We start from the raw sequence: 18,201 nt of genomic DNA, 5'->3' as shown, positions 1-18,201 counted from the left end.
AGGCTGCATACATCCTTGCCAGACACTTTCTTCAGGGACTAGAGATCCCTATTGTGCCTATCAGCAGGTTTTCTTAGTAAACCTGTGCCAATGTGGTTTGAAAAAGGAAGGGCTGAACACATCACCAGCATCCCTAAAAATAAGAAAATGGAAGATCCTTAGCTTCTGCCATGGGCTGCACTGGGAGCTGATTCAGTGAAAGAACAAGATGGAGGGGAAATGTGACTTATACTTTGGGTAGTATTTTCCATCTTACTAAAAAATGTCTGTTTTTAATATTTGTCTTGAAAGAAAGGTGTCTGTTACACCTAGTAGTTTCAACAAGGTTCTATACCGGGGCAGGCAAGTATTTTGTGTGGACTGCCGCTTACAAAGTTCGGCAAGTCATTGAGGGCCACATGATAGGCAGCCGGGGGCAGATAAATATTAATTTTCTAAATGTTTTAGGGGCCCCGCATCCTACACCACAGCAATATCAACACAAATCAAAATACAAATTTTGGGGCCCTTGAGCATTAACCCCTTTCTAAGATGATTGACTATTCATTTATACCCTTTGTTTTCTGTGTCTCAGCTAATTTCTAATCTATAGAATATCTTTACCACTCATCCTATGACTACTTTTTTTTTTCTTAATAACGTCTTTGTGAGGGACTTCATCAAAGGCTTTTTGGAAGTCTAATAAATTGTGTCTACCAGTTCTCATTTATCCACTACCTCAGACAATTTTATTAGATTGTAGAAGCATGTTTTCCTGTACAGAAACCATGCTTTATTTTCTTTATCACTTCATGCTATCTTTAGTTATTTTTCCTGCTAATTTACCTGATACTGAAGTAAGGTTAACTGGTGTACCTGTCAGAGTTGTGCTTAATCACATTTTGTTATATTAATTGGATCCAGCACATTTTGGAAATCACAATCTCCATTTGACCAAAAGCAGCTCTGGGGCTGCTACCAGTCTTCCCATATTCCTTCATAAACTAGTGCCAGGAAATAGTTTAGATTCCCTTCAGCGTCCTTAGCCACTTTGATAGTTTCTTTTTTCTTATAGACAATATCAATGACTCTGACATGGACTTTTCACCTCAGATAGAATTCTTTAATAGATTTCATAGATTTTCAGTGTTGGAAGGGACCTCAGTAGATCATGGAGTCTGACCCCTTGCCCTGGGCAGGAAAAAGTGCTGGGGTCAGATGACCCCAGCCAGGGATATGTCCAGTCTCCTCTTAAGATCTCCAAGGTAGGGGAGAGCACCACCTCACTTGGAAGCTCGTTCCAGATTCTAGTAACCCTTACCGTAAAGAAGTTCTTTCTTATGTCTACTCTAAATCTGTGCTCTGTCACTTTGTGGCCATTGTTTCTAGTTACTCCTTGGTAAACAGAGTTTCTCCTGCTTCTTGCTGCACCATCCCCTGATGAATTTGTAGATGGCCACAAGATCACCTCTCGACCTTCTCTTGCAGAGGCTAAAGAGATCCAAATCCCTCAGTCTCTCCTCATAGGGCCTTACCTGCAGACCCTGAACCATACGAGTGGCCCTTCTCTGGACCCCCTCTCAAGGTTATCCACATCCCTCTTGAAGTGTGGCACCCAAAACCAAAAGCAGTACTCCAGCTGCAGCCTCACTAGTGCTGCATAGAGGGGAAGTATCACCTCCCTGGACCTGTTTGTGATGCACCTGTTAATGGATGATACGGTGTGGTTGGCTCTATTGATCACTTCGTTACATTACTGATTCATGTTCGTCTTTGAATCAACTATGACTCCAAGATCCCTTTCTGCTTCTGTGCTGGTTTAAAATTTATCTCCCAGTCTGTATGGGTGTTGGTGATTCCCTCTCCCTCGGTTCAGTACTTCCCCTTATCCTTGTTAAACTGCATCCTGTTTTGTTCTGCCGAGTTTTCCAGCCTGTCCAGATCCACCTGAATCCATTCCCTGCCCTCCAGCATGTCTACTTTGTCCCACAATTTGGTGTCATCCATGAATTTGGGCAGTGTACTCACCATCCCTCTTCCAAATCACTGATGAAGATGTTGAACATCACTGGCCTGAGGACCAAGCCTTGGGGGGGACATCACTGCCTGCGTCCTTCCAGGTCAATACCGAGCTGTCCACCACCACTCTTTGGGCGCATCCCATTAGCCAATTTGCCACCCATCTGATTGTGTAATCATCTAAGTCATAGCCACTCAGTTTTTTTATGAGAAAGGGATATGATACCATATCGAAGGCTTTTTGTGATACCATATCAAGGATTCCTGCATCTAAGCAGTTTGTGACCTCGTTGTAAAAAGAAACAAGGTTTGTCAGGCAGGATCTACCTGCTATGAATCTATGCTGGTTGCCCTTCAGCATTATTTTTCCTGCTGGACATTTTATTTATGCATATTTTCTCTTAACACTTCTAACTGCTAACTTACATTTTACCTGTCCTATATAGTTTCTATTAACATCACTTGGTCTGTTTTTTTGCAGGATATCTTCTTGGCCTCCATGAACTTTTTAAATTTGACTTTTTATTAGAGGTGCACTGATACATCAGTCTGGTATCGGATTGGCGCCAATATTAAAAAAAATTACTATTGGAAATCAGCTCTTTTTGCCTGATGTGGCTCATAATTTGGTTGATAAATCCCCCACGCATGAGCACAGCCACAGCGCAGCATATAATCAGCAAAGAGCATAACCTGGCATCTTGAAAAGCTGTGTCCAGCTGGTAAGTCTATTGTGGTGGAAGGGGAGGGGGAAGGGAAGGGAAGGGGCATGGGGGGGAGCAGATCAAGGCCCCCATGGTGAGAGTGGGGCTAGGGCAGGTGCTGCCCAGCCAGGACAGGGCAAGGTGCGGGATGGAGCTGTGACTCATCTGGGGTGCACAGGAAGTGGGGAGGTGGCTCCGACTTCTGTGCACACTCCAGGAGGACATGGAGGGTGTATGCCCCCAGATCTGCACCGGATGAGAGTGGGCTGCTGCTGCAGGCTGGGGCTCAAGCTGCACCAGGCGGGCTCTTTCTGGCAGGAGCTGGGCTGGGCTACCCACAGGGCAGGGTGGGTGGCATCACTGGGAGGGTGGGTTGTGGGGGGAGCTATGGCGAATTTTGGGGTGTCTGCAGCCCCCCCGTGGCCCCCTCCCCAGCACCGCTGCCGTACACCCTGAGTGCAACCTGGCCCAACCCCTGCCAGGAAGAGCCCGGCGCAGCCTTGGCCCCAGCCCGGAGCGGCAGCCTGCCCTCCCTCAGGTCTTGACAGGAAATCGTCAGCTACATTTGCTCTACCAGCTTAGTGTTCCACTGAAAAGTATAAATGTTGTGAGACTAAAGGCAACCTTGTTAAACGTGCGTTTCCAGTTTTGGCTGACTGAAGCCACTTGAGTGGGGCATGATCGGTTATAAAAACAAATTGTCTTCCCAACATATAACATCATCCAACCCCAGCGCTCTTTCCTGTCCAGGGCAGGGGGTCGAACTCGATGACATACTGAGATCCCTTCCGACCCTAACATCTATGAATCTGTTAATCTAAAGAGTTCCACCACCTCAACGAATAGCTAAGCACTCTTGCTCAATGGTGGAATAGCATGTCGCTGGAGGTGATAGCTTCTTGCTCGCATATGCCACCCGTCTTTCCTCCCCATGCTCCTTTTGGAACAGTATAGCCACCAGGGCTTTGCCCAAGGCATCAGTCTGTAGGTAAAAGGTCTTTTGGAAATTAGGGGTATACAATACTGATCTGCTGTCTTCAAAGGCCTGAACAGCATCATTCTTCCATTTGACCAGATTTTTCTTACCTCTGGTTAGGCCTGTAAGTGGAGCTGCTATGCAAGCAAAATCTCTTATGAACCAGTGGTATTAATTAGCAAACCCCAGAAAGGATCTCACTTGTTTCAAAATTTTAGGGAGCTTGTATCACTGCAGGGCCTCAACATTATCGGCTACTGGATGGATTCTGCCTTGACCCACAATGAACCCTAAGTACTGGGTTTCACTTTTCCCGAGGGAACATTTCTTTGGATTCGCAGTCAAGCCTGCCTTACATAGTTCTGACAGGACAGCCCCTAGGTGCCAGCAGTGATGTTCCCATTCTTCTGAAAAGATGATGATATCATCGATGTAGGCAGACACATTCTTGATGGAGGGGCCAGGACTCTGTCCATCAAACTCTGGAATGAGGCAGCTGCCCCATGGAGCCCGAAAAGCATTCGCTTAAAATGAAACAGTCCCCAGGGGGTACCAAATGCCATCTCTCTATCCTCCCTTGCCATTGGTATCTACCAGTACCCTTTTGTAAGGTCAATTGTTGAGATGTTCCGGGCAGTCCCAATTTTCACCAATATGTTGTCTATCCTGGGCATGGGGACTCAGCTACCTTATTTACTTTTTGGAAATCCAAACAAAGTCTGAGCGTACTGTCTGGCTTAGTAACTATCACCAGCAGGCTCCTCCAGGGGCTTTATGATTCCTCGATGATCCCTAGTCATCACATTTGTTTTATCTCCTTCTTGACTGCATCCCACTGATGTCTGGGTAGCCTTCTCCACTGGTTTCAGACGACACAGCCCACTGGCGTCTTGATCCTATGCTTGATGCTCATGCCTCCTCCAGGGTCTTCTTGCAGACATCTCAGAATTAATTTATTATTTTCTTCAATCCCTCTTGTTGGTTTCTTCTAGCATCCCCTCCACCACTGGGCGCCTCCCAACCTCTGGGGATAGTTTCTGGACCTCCCAGATCCCCATCTTTCTGCATCAACCCCCCCCCTCCTGAGGGTGCTGCTTTTTTAAAAGGCTAATATGCTAAATCTGTTTTCTGAGTTTAGGTTCTGTCCTCAGCACTTCGTAGTTTACTAGGGCCACCTTCCTAATCACCCAAAAGGGTCCTTGCCAGCACACCAGCAATTTGTGCATATCATCTGGCAACATCACCAGACCTGGTCCCTTTCCTGAAGTTCTTTCCTAGGTGTGACATTTATATAAGCATTTGTGTCTTACATGGCTCCGTCCCAGGTTCTCTTGGGCAATGCTCCTGGCCTTCTCCAGTCTCCCTAAAATCAGTTACCATCTTCGGGTCACGGATCGCCCTGGTTCTGATTTGGTCCATCCTTCACATATGAGGTCCATTAGTCCCCTGGGCTGGTGCCCATAGACCAACTCAAAGGGAAAATATTGTGTGGATGCTTGTGGGGCTTCTCTTACTGGAAACAACAAAGGTGGCAACATTTCCTTCCACTTACTGGAGTCTTCTTATATCCTGCCTCAAATCATGGCTTTTAAGGTACAATTAAAGCACTCCACAAGGCCATCCATTTGTGGATGGTACACCAATGTTCTGAGCTGCTTGGTTTACAATGTCTTACATCACAAATCAAGCAGCTCAGGTTGGCTGAGATGAAATTTTTTCCCTGGTCTGTTAAGATTTCTTGTCGAATCCCTACCCAGGATACCCACCTCATAAGTGCTTCAGCTACCTTGGGTGTTGTCACCTATCATAGCGGGACCGCCTTGGGAAATCAGGTTGCATAATCTACAATAACAAGGATGAATTGGTATCCTGCCTGGCTCCGAGGAAAGGGTCCTGATATATCCACGGCTATTCAATCAAATGGTTGCCTGGCCAATGGGAGAGTCATTAGTGGAGCTCATGGTGGTTTTGCTCCACTGGTCTTTTGGCAAGCCAGACACATCCAGTACTCTCAACTATTTTATAAATCCCAGGCCAGCACACCCATCTGGTTATCCTGGCCTCTGTCTTATCTCTCCCCATATGCCCCGCTATAGGGAGGTTATGGGCCACTCGGAGAAGGGTCCTCCGATAAGATTGGAGCACTAATACCTGGGTCTGTTCATCCCCATCCCTTCCCCTTTCCATGCAGTATAGCACATCATCCCTTACCTCAAATCACAGACTTTGTTCCATCAGGTTGGGGTCTGGCACCTCATCTTCTGTCCTTGCCAGGCACTCACGCAAAATGTTTTGATAGAGTGGCTCTTGGTTCTCTTTCCAGAAGGTGTTCCTGATTATCTGATCCAAATCTAATTATCTGATCCAAAACTAACTCCTCCTCCTGACTGGCCACCTCTCCAAAATAGACTTCCTGGGTAAGGTATTCCTCACTTCCCAGTTTTCCCATTACCCGCATCACCACATCTCACAAGTGTGACCAGTCTATTCCCAGAGGCATTGGGCAGGGAAGGGTTTCAGCTAACCCCACCACCAAGTCCTTGGTTTGCCTCAGCAGGATCAACCAGAGCTTCCTTCTTTCATACATGTATCAGGCCCCACGGATACAGACCATGCTTACTGCACTCTCTGGTGTACCCAGCTGTGGGGGGAGGAAGGGGGGGGACCAGATCTGCCCTTACCGTGGTTTGAGTACATCTAGTGTCGACTAGTGCGGGGATTATAGTGTTACCTATCCTTACATCAATCAGAGGTTTAGATTTTTTTTCCAGGAACCCTCACATCTCCCAAAGCTGCAGTCCATTTTTTCCTCATGGGAATAGTCATGCGCAGCTTTGGTTTGCTGCCTCTGGTGGCAAAAACAGGCCAGGTGCCCCTTTTCCCCACACTGGTAGCATATATAATTTCATGTGGTTCCCCTCAAACCTCCCTGCTACAGCTCCAGGGAATTCAATCTTCCTCCCTTTGTAACCTCCCTCTGGGCAAGGGTCCCATTTCTTTCTGTCTTTAGGGGTGCCTCCTCAATGGACTTAGGCTGATGCCTCTTGACCCCCTGCTGGGCACTCCCCCCCAGATCAGTCAGGAATTGTTCAAGTATTATCATATCTACTACTCTTCCTCAGGGTGCAACTAATGCTGTTAGATCTCTTAATCTCTGGGCAAGTAAGTGTGACTGAAGTTCTTCCCCTTGCTTCTTTGCCTGAAACTTTTGCTTGTATGACTCGAGGGTCAGCTCCAGGCGATACAAGATTGCAGCTTTGACTTTGTTATAATCTCTAGACTCGGACCAAGTCGAGGCTCTGTATGCTGCCTGTGCCGGTCTGATCAGGAGGGGCCCAGGTGGTGGGATCTCACTTAGCCACAATGGCTGATCATTCAGAAGCTGGGGACACATCTTAGGCATCAGGGCTCTCCCCCCTTCCCGGGATCAGTGTACCTGCTGTGCTTTGATTATCTCACTGAGGTCCTGTTGTCATGCGAACAGCTGAATCCTGGCCTCATAGTTTCATAGTTTCATAGTTGGTAGGTTTGGAAGGGACCTGAGCAGATCATCGAGTCCAACCCCCTGCCATGGCAGGAAATAGTACTGGGGTCAAATGACCTCAGCAAGCCTCAGCTTCTTGTGTCCTCATTTGTACGAGCTCCTCCATTTCAGCCTGTTGTCCTTGCAAAATTCTTAACGTCAGGGTGTGTGCCTGTGGCCAATTGGTGGGGTATGGACCTCCGTGAACTCCATCCTGCTGGGGTGTATTCACTGCTTCCCAGCCAATGCACCACTTGTGGCCGGGTTGGGTTGACTAATGAAATCTCTCTCCCTGGAGCTATCCTGCCACACCTTGATGTGATGGAAGAATAAGAAGTTAATTCCTCAACGAGAGAGGGTGTAGGAAATCACCCCAAAAGCAGGATAAAGTAAATTGGTCCTTATCACAGCATGCAGTCTTCCTTCTCCCTTCACCACAGTGCAACCCACTCCCCAGACCCTGGCGGCTTGCCTAAGTCTCTCTCTCTTTTTCCCTTGCAGGGATCAGTGGATTCTTCCCCTGTGGGACTGTCTCTCCACCTGGGGATTGACCCAGTAAGTATCTCCCCTCTCTCACCTCTTTGCTTCACCACCTGCCACAGTTATCTTCACCCGGGCAACTGGTCTGATCGGCAATCTGCTCCAGTGCTGGGTTTGCTGCTCCTGGCTTTCCCTGCAGATTTTCCTCACGCCATGCCCCAGGGGGCAAAGAATAGACCTCCGGCTATGGTCTCTAATAGTTGCTGGCTGTTAATGAGGTGAAATTCCCCTCTGGTGTGATCGCTCTCCCAACTGTGCCTATTAATCCTTGCCCCATCCCTGACCCAACTTTCCCCTGTGCCTGCAATTCTGTAGCAACAAAGGAACAGGGCTGTTCCTTGCCCTGTTGCAGGTTGTTTATTTGAAACATCAGTAGTTACTTTTTGTACCAGCCAATGTGTTACTATGAGGATATACCACCTTCTCAGAACTCAAAAGCAGAACAATAAAAGGAGTCAGGTATTTCCTCGCTAGAAATAAAATGGCCAATTGAATGTTGCAACAGACAGACATGAAATGACTAGGGCAGTAGCTCCTTGTCTGTGCCAGACTGAAAGTGCCAACTAATCAGAAGAACAGAGTTGAAAAAACTAGTGTGGACTAAGTTATTACACAACAGGAAGCTTTCAAGGTAATTTTTTTCCCTAATGGTTAAAATCTGGAGAAAGTAGCTTGAAGTTTCCAGAACTAGAGTTGTGAATACTGGTTGTATGAACTAGTTAAATTTCTATTTTCCAACTGTATATGATATCCATATAATTCTACAGCTGCATTCCTGTTGGTATGTTAAGCGTTCTCTTTGGCCGCATCCAGACAAGCACGGACCTGCAGTATGTGGCGCTGCAGACCTGACTGCAGCACTGCACATGCAGACATTCCCTGCACTACTACCTTGCAGCACAGGGTGTTTTTTGACTCCAGGAAATATCAAAGTAAGAAAACTTGTGCCTTAAAATAGTGGGGCAGTGCACACGGCAGCAGCATATGCCACCCAAAACCAGAGCCTGGCCTGTTGGAGCTACACTCAGCTGCCAGCCAGGCTCCTAGCTGCAGGAGCGCTGCAGCTGCAGCTCCCCAAGGCCCCCAGGACCCCAGGTAAGGCTGCTAGGGCCAGCACAGTTGCTGGACCTAGCCTCCCCTACACCACCCAGAGTAACCTGATGCGCACCAGAGGGTTCCCTGGGGACAAGTAGCAGTGGTGCAACCCCAGAGAACAATCTGCAGCCATAGGCTTCCATACCCTTCTCTTCAGGGCTGCTTTATCACTTTAATATAAAACTATTTTACTCAGATTCAACATGTTAGACATGTCCTGTATCCTGGTCTGGGCTTTTCTGCAGGGGCTTGTCTACTCACCATAGAACTACATTTCATAGAGCACCTATGTACAGGTAAGTCTGAAATTAACTCCCCTTATAGGATCAAACACAGTATGATAATGTGCTGACAACATATGTAGCTAGTCCAAGCTTTTACTACAAAAGCTTGTATAAATAACTCATCTGCTAGCTAGTGCCACAAACAAAAGAGGTTTTATTTAATTATCTAGGAAACCTTTCCGGGAATTTAACACCAACTCAAACTCCCCCTAGAAACCTGGGGAAGTAAATTATCTTGCTTGGGTATTCTTGACAAGCAAATCTCCTCCACTTGCAAGCACTGACTGCCAACTTTTAACACAAAAAGAACTTTACTGGAATAAGTGAAAAACGGTATACACTTTGGAAAATCAGTATTTAATAAATCAACAGTACCTAACGCATAAATCTCCTACCTCCTCCCCAGACTGTCTTGGAAATAATCCTAAACTGATTCTTCCTTTCAGTTGTGACTGGTGAAACAATGCATCCTAGTTTTAGCTACTTCCCTATGTTGCTGTGCCCTCCTCATGCTTTTTTTCTCGGCTTGGCAGAGTCAAAATCTATGTGAGCCCCTCCATTGTCCCTGAGGGATGTACTGCTCTGTAGTCTATCCCAGCTGTAATGAATACAGCCTAGGAACTGAATAGGGAAGCCCTCAGAGGACTCCCTCAGCTTGACTGCTGCTCTCAGTGGCTTCAGTCCAGGCCATCTCAGCATCATTTCAGCTCTGTCTACCCGCTAAAAATACCATAGTACCATAATGAGCCTTCATAAAGATACCTGTATAGTACAGAAACCAAGAAAGCAGCCCTTTTCCATACTTGTCTTCTTTAGTTATGTCTAAATTCCCTTGCTTGACCAATCCAGGCTCAAGTTATAACCTCTGAACCCTGGGATATTTAGTACAATGCTCTTGTCCTTTCATTACCCAACAGAGATAACAGCATTTTATTCCCTCCAAACTCAAAGCTTAACTCTATTTTCACCAAAGGGCCCCAAACTATAACATAACTGAAATGCGAATGAGGCCTGATTTATTCAGTTATATCCCCTTGTTCATCCACTAGTGCCAACAGTGAGCTCCCCATACCATGCAGTTTTTTCATCAGGCACATTCAAGCAGCCCCATACCAATTTTCTCTGTTCACCAACATGTGTCAACAGTAAACTACCTGATCTCTAGGGATGCAGGTGGTAGGGCTTACATATGTCACAATGCATTTTGCGCTCTGTGTTCAATCTTTCAGAGCGGACCATTTCACTGTTGTCTGGTATACTGCCTGAATAGTCTACAATTGCATGTTCTATTTATTGCTCTGTGCTTATGACATTTCAGACATTTCTGCAATATCTGGTTTCTCTTCTACCAAACAGCTTAGTTCACCTAGTTTTGCTTCCAGATTTCCGCTCTAAGTTACAGGCACTTCTAGGTTTGTTAATAAAACTAAGCATGTTTTCATGTGACAGTTGCTAAGAGAGCCATGAGCCTCAGATGGAATCTGATATGCTCACTGATTGTCCTGGGCAGTGCTTTTGGCTCATTCATTAGCTGCTCCATCTACAGCTTACATTTATATCTGTTATTCTATGTCTAAACATCACAGAGCCACTGAATCTTCCATAACATTGTGAATATTGACACATATTGATGCATTAACTGTTGATAAAGCTGCTGGAGTTACTTCAATTTAATTGGAGTGAACAAACCTGTTTTAGAAAGACAAATTACAACATACAACCTTACAAAAATTTAAGAAAAAATGGAAGAGGGAAAGTCATGAACCAAAAAAAAGAAAGAAAATATTGGGAAAAAGAAAGAAAATATGATTTCCTTACATACTGGATATCCCAGAATAGTCAGATAGAAGAATTTCTGCAAAACACAGTAAAATCCTATGAAGACTGAATCACTGACACCTGATCTGCAATAGGTTCAAATGCCCTCTCCCATTCCTTCTGACTTGCCTCTTCAGTCTTATTCAACCAGTCAGTCATATGCATCAAAAGTAAAGGAAAGACCTGAGGCTAGAGTTGAAAGTAGTCAAACAACTTGGTCTCCCGTGCCAGGGCTATTAACCATGTTGCAGCACCAGTTCCTCCTGTCCTTCTGGAGAACAGGTACGAGGCCCTGGCAGCCCTAGAGGAGGAGGGAGCAGTGGAAGTTACCAGGGAGGAGACTCTGCGCACACAATGTCCTGTGCGGGCGGCGGGAGTCAAGAGGCCTAAGAGGAGGAAGCGTCGCGTCATCATGATTGGTGACTCCATCCTGAGAGGTACGGAGGGCCCCATCTGTCGCCAGGATCCCTCAGCACGTGAGGTCTACTGCCTGCCCGGAGCGAAGATTCAGGATGTGAAGGGGATGCTCCAGTCCATCATCCAGCCCACCGATTATTACCCCATGGTCCTTGTCCACGTGGGTACTAACGATGCGGCCAGGAGAGCCCCTGATCGCCTGATGGAGGACTACCATGCTCTGGGAGGCGTGCTGAGGGAGATGGGCGCACAGGCGGTCTTCTCTTCCATCCTGCCAGTGAGCGGTCGAGGCAGACGCCACGAGATGTGCATAGCGGAGACCAACTGGAGGCTACAGGAATGGTGCTTCGAGGCGGGCTTTGCTTCCTCAGCCATGACCGGCACATCGTGATGAGAGACATGCTGGGATGGGTTGGGCTCCACCTTTCCCCTAAAGGTAAGCGTGTGTTCTCTTCCAGGTTGGTGAACCTCCTTCGGCAGGCTTTAAACTAGGCTCGTCGGGGGAGGGGGAAGATGAGGGCGGAGGAGACAACGAGCTACCAGGCCCAGCAACAGCCAGCGAGCCCAGACCAATGGTCAAAAGGGAGAAACAGGTAAGTGATGGGGGACGGGGCATTGCTGAGCCTAGGGGGTCAGTGGGCACAACCGTTGGAGGCCTCAAATGCCTCTACACGAATGCTCGAAGTATGGGGAAGAAGCAGGAGGAACTCGCCCTCCTCCTAGCTGTCACCAGCCCTGACATAGTGGGGATCACAGAAACGTGGTGGGACTCATCGCATGACTGGGCGGTGAGTGTCAAGGGCTATAGGCTATACAGGAGGGACAGGATAGGAAGGAAAGGTGGAGGAGTAGCACTCTACATCAAGGAGGAATATACTTCCTCGTCAATTAGCAAGGGGGTGGAGGGGGGGCACTCTGAGGTGCTCTGGGTTAGAGTAAAAGGCAGTCCAGGGGATAGAGACTTAACGGTGGGAGTCTACTATAGACCTCCCAACCAGGGAGAAGAGCTCAACCAGGAATTCTTAGGTCAGCTCACAGAGGCAGTGAGGGCTAAGGATGTGGTCATCATGGGGGACCTGAACTTCCCAGACATCTGCTGGGAAGAGCAGTCAGCCAAGTCTGACCACTCACGTCGGTTCTTAGCCAGAGTGCAGGACCTCCATCTAACCCAGGAGGTGCACAGCCCCACCAGGGGAGACGCCTTGTTGGACCTGGTGCTGGCCACAGGTGACGACCTGGTGAGGGGGCTGCGGGTGATGGGCCACCTGGGAGACAGTGATCATCGCTTGCTGGAATTCACCATCCAGCGTAAGGTGGCAAAGGGCTGCAGCAAGGCAACAGCCCTAGACTTTAGGAGGGCTGACTTCAACAAGCTAAGGAGGATCATTGGGGAAGCGCTGAGGACCCAGAGGGGAAGGGAGCCAGATGTCCAAGGTGAGTGGTTACTCCTTAAGGAGATGATCCTCCATGCCCAAAGGGAGGTAATTCCAACAAGGGTCAAAGGGAGCAGGAGGGCACATAAACCCCCATGGCTCACTAAGAGCATCCGGGAATGTCTCCTTGCTAAAAGGGAGGCATACACCCAATGGAGGGATGGGGTCATCACCAAGAAGGACTATGTTACAGTCGCCCGAGGATGTAGGGGGGCAGTCAGGAAGGCCAAGGCAGAGATGGAGATAGGACTAGCTTCCCGGATTAAGGACAATAAGAAGTCCTTCTTCAAATACATAGGGGGTAAAAAGAGGGTCCCGGGTAATGTGGGGCCCCTGCAGGACACGATGGGCAACTTAGTCGTCACGCCAGATGACAAAGCTAACATATTTAACGATTTCTTTGCCTCTGTCTTCCTAAGTAGGGACCAGTTCAGCCACCTCCCTGCTGGGCCCCCCTCGGGCCCCGGGAGAGACACGCCTGGGCCAGGGGTTAGCGAGGAGTTAGTTAGGGTACTTCTGGAGAGGCTGGACGTGTTCAAGTCCGCTGGTCCGGACGATCTTCACCCTAGGGTTCTACAGGAACTGGCCGAGGTCATTGCGGGACCCCTGGCGCGGCTCTATGAGCACTCGTGGTGCTCTGGCGAGGTGCCGGAGGACTGGAAGAGGGCCAATGTGGTCCCTATCTTCAAAAAGGGAAAAAAAGAGGACCCGGGAAATTACAGGCCAGTTAGTCTTACCTCAATCCCGGGTAAGCTCTTTGAAAAAATTATCCTGGCACACATCCAGGAGGGCCTTGCGGGGGAATGCATGCTCAGGGGCAACCAACATGGGTTCATCAGTGGCAGGTCTTGTCAGACCAACCTGGTGGCCTTTTACGATCAGGTCACCAAATCATTAGACGCAGGGGTTGCTGTGGATGTAGTCTTTCTGGACTTCCGGAAGGCTTTCGACACTGTCTCTCACCCTGTCCTCATCAAAAAGCTGGGAGACTGTGGTGTCGATGCCCACACAGTCAAATGGGTCGCTAACTGGTTGGAGGGCCGCACCCAGAGGGTGGTAGCGGATGGGTTCTTCTCGACCTGGAAGGACGTGGGCAGTGGGGTTCCGCAGGGCTCGGTCCTCGGGCCCACACTGTTCAACATCTTCATCAGTGACTTGGATGAGGGGGTAGAAAGCACCCTGTTCAAGTTTGCTGATGACACTAAGATGTGGGGGGATGTGGGTGCACTAGAAGGGTGCAATAGGCTACAAGCTGACCTTGACAGGTTGCAACGGTGGGCGGATGAGAATAGGATGGGGTTTAACACTGATAAGTGCAAGGTGTTGCACATGGGGAGGAAGAACCGGCACCACACTTACAGGTTGGGGAACTCCCCTCTTGCCAGCACGGAGGCGGAAAAGGATCTTGGAGTCGTCATTGACTCCACGATGAACATGGGCCGGCAGTGTGGGGAGGCAGTCAAGAAGGCCAACCGTACCCTGTCATGCATCCACAGATGCATCTCGAGCAGGTCCAGGGAGGTGATCCTCCCCCTCTATGCGGCACTGGTCAGGTCGCAGCTGGAGTACTGCGTCTAGTTCTGGGCGCCACACTTCAAGAGGGACGTGGACAATATGGAAAGAGTCCAGAGGAGGGCCACTCATATGATCAGGGGTCAGCAGGGCAGGCCTTATGAGGAGAGGCTACGGGACCTGAACCTGTTTAGCCTCCACAAGAGAAGGTTAAGGGGGGACCTTGTGGCCTGCTACAAACTGGTCAGGGGGGATCAGCAGGGATTGGGGGAGTCCCTGTTCCCCCGTGTGCTGCCAGGAGTGACCAGGAATAACGGTCACAAGCTGGCGGAGGGTAGGTTTAGATTAGATATTAGGAGGCGCTACTTCACATTCAGGGCGGCTAGGGCCTGGAACCGGCTTCCAGGGGAAGTGGTGCAGGCTCCTAGCCTGGGGATTTTTAAAAGGAAGTTAGATGAGCACCTTGCCGGGGTCATCTGACCCCGGTGCTCTTTCCTGCCAAGGCAGGGGGTCGGACTAGATGATCTACCTAGGTCCCTTCCGACTCTAGCTACTATGAAACTATGAAACTTAATCTCTTTAAATTGTGGGTCTCTATCTCCCATACAATTGCAAAGCATTATTGTTATATTATGTTGTCTGAAGATCTCAAAGCACTTTAAAAGGCACTAAGGTCCTGGAGGGGAGGGGAGCCAGGTGTCCAAGAAGAATGGTTGCTCCTTAAGGAGACGATCCTCCAAGCCCAAAGGAAGGTAATCCCAACACGGATCAAAGAGGGAAGGAGGGTGCAAAAGCCCCACGACTCACCAAAAGCATCCGGGAATGTCTCCTAGCTAAAAGGGAGGCGCACATCCAATGGCAGGGAGGGGCCATCACCAGGGAGGATTATACTGTGGTTGCTTGGGGCTGCAGGGGGGCAGTCAGGAAGGCCAAGGTGGAGATGGAACTGGGACTACCTACCTGGATCAAGGACAACAATAAGTCCTTTTTTAAATACATAGGAAGGCAAAAAGAAGGTACCGGGTAACGTGGGGCCCCTACAAGACAAACTAGGAAATCTGGTCATCACACCAGATGACAAAGCTAATCTATTTAACAACTTCTTTGCCTCCATTTTCCTGAGTAGGGACCGGATCAGCCCCCCCACCAGCCCCCCTCAGGCTCCAGGGGAGGTGCACCTAGGCCAAGGGTCAGGGAGGATCTAGTTAGGGATATTCTGGAGGGACTGGATGTGTTTAAATCAGCTGGTCCAGACGATCTCCACCCCAGAGTGCTGAGGGAATTAGCTGAGGTCATTGCAGGACCCTGGCATGGCTTTATGAGCACTCGTGGTGCTCTGGTGTGATGCCAGGGGACTGGAAGAGGGTCAGCGTGGAAGAAGGACCCAGGAAACTATAGGCCAGTTAGTCTTACCTCAATCCTGGGTAAGCTTTTTGAGAGAATTATCCTGGCACATGTCCACGAGGGGCCAACGGGGGAGGTTATGCTTAGGGGCAACCAACATGGGTTCACCAGAGGCAGGTCCTGTCAAACCAACCTGGTGGCCTTCTACGACCAGGTCACCAAACCCTTAGATGCAGGGGTAGCAGTGGACATAGTCTTCCTGGACTTTCGGAAGGCCTTCAACACTGTCTCTTACCCCATTCACATTAAGAAACTGGGGGACTGTAGTGTCGACACCTACACAGTCCAATGGGTCACCAACTGGCTGGAGGGCCGCACCCAGAGAGTGGTGGTGGACGGGTCATTTTCGATCTGGAGGGATGTGGGCAGTGGGGTCCCCCAGGGCTCGGTCCTTGGGCCGCACTGTTCAACATCTTCATCAGTGACTTGGACGAGGGGGTAAAAAGCACTCTGTTCAAATTTGCTGATGACACTAAGATGTGGGGGGATGTGGGCACGCTAGAAGGGAGGAATAGGCTGCAATCGGATCTAGACAGGTTACAGGGGTGGGTGGATGAGAACAGGATGGGTTTGAACACTGACAAGTGCAAGGTGATGCACCTGGGCAGGAAGAACCAGCACCGTACCTACAGGCTGGGGAACTCCCTTCTCGTCAGTCCATAGGCAGAAAAGGATCTTGGAGTCATCATTGATGCCAAGATGAACATGGGCCAGCAGTGTGGTGATGCAGTCAGGAAGGCCAACCACACCTAGTCATGCATCCACAGATGCATCTCAAGCAGGTCCAAGGAGGTGATCCTCCCCCTCTATGCAACACTGGTCAGGCCACAGCTGGAGTACTGCGTCCAGTTCTGGGCGCCACACTTCAGGAGGGATGTGGACAACATGGAGAGGGTCCAGAGGAGGCCACTTGCATGATCAGGGGTCAGCACAGCAGGCCCTATGAGGAGAGGCTACGGGACTTGAACTTATTCAGCCTCCAAAAGAGAAGGCTGAGGGGGGATCTAGTGGCCTGTTACAAACTAGTCAGGGGGGACCAGCAGGCACTGGGGGAGTCCCTGTTCCCCCGAGCACTACCAGGAGTGACCAGGAATAACGGTCACAAGCTGGCAGAGGGTAGATTCAGGCTAGATATCAGGAGGTGCTACTTCACTGTCAGGGCGGCTAAGGTCTGGAACCAACTTCCAAGCGAAGTGGTGCTGGCTCCTACCCTGGGGGTCTTTAAGACAAGGCTAGACAAACACCTTGCTGGGGTCATTTGACCCCAGTACTTTTTCTGCCAAGACGGGGGGGTCGGTCTTGATGATCTGCTCAGGTCCCTTCCGACCCTACAAACTATGAAACTATGAAAACTCTAGCTAATGTAACATCTAATTAATGTGACACAGAGAAGGTGCACTTGGAGAACACTTCACCTGACATGGAAAGATACAGAGCAAACTGGAATTTTAGCAGCACAGTAGTGCCACACAATAGTTAAAACCTGAGATAAAGAGCACAACACTTTGTTGTAACAAAGCAGCAAATGAAGAATCAGAACATAAATATCTGAGTGGGAATTTGGCCAAGACATCCAACTATCCCTCTCCTACTTTGGCAAAAATGGCATAAATATTAATTGTTCACAGGTGGTCAGAACCTTCCTTTTAAATAGCAGCCAACAAACAGTCTCTAGCAGCACAGATCCCCAAGTTGTTACCCATGTCATTTCCAGCAGCACCTATGTTATCTGGAGTTAGCATGACTCCAAACATAATAGCTGATAGACACCTCCTTCCCCTCCTCCAGTGAAGCTGCCAAACTGACATTATGGCAACATCTCATCTCTATCACATTTTTGCCTTAGGTTTTTGTGGAGAAAGAAACCTGCCTACATCAGTTATGCAATCAGATAGTTGTTCAACTTGTTTTAGACGTGGACAGGTACTTGTGGGAACAGAAGACAGGAACAGATACAAGTCTTAATTTACATTAAACGGCAGTTTGAATCATTTACTTACAGAGGTTAGCTAGTGGACTTAATTTTAAGACAACTGTCTAGTCATTTTCTCTGCAGAAACAATAATGAAATTGCTAGCTGTAGATAACTAAACCATCGGTATCAGGTTAAATCATTACGTGTAATCTAGTAATGTAATGGTACCGTCTGGTAGTGGAAGAGGCCAGGCCAGGCATCCCCAAGGTGAGAGGCTCTAGACCATTGCCACCAAGAGGAAGCATTGGGTGGCAGTGGTTGGAGATTCCCTTCTGCAGTAGACAGAGGAAACCATCTGCCAACCTGAACTGTTATCTAGGGAAATCTGCTTGCCCAGAGCCCAGATCCAAGATGTCATGGAAGGATTACCAAGACTCATCCAGCCTTCTGACTACTACTCCATGCTGCTCATCCATGTGGTACAATGATACAGCCAGGGGTGACCCTGAAAAAATCAAAAGTGACTACAGGTCTCTGAGTTAAAGTGTGAAGCAGACAGGGGCTCAGGTGGAGCCCAGGCAG

Source organism: Crocodylus siamensis, chromosome 12 (assembly GCF_052110815.1).
Source record: "Crocodylus siamensis isolate JL-2025a chromosome 12, ASM5211081v1, whole genome shotgun sequence".
NCBI lineage: Eukaryota > Metazoa > Chordata > Crocodylia > Crocodylidae > Crocodylus > Crocodylus siamensis.
This window is presented reverse-complemented; position numbering follows the sequence as displayed.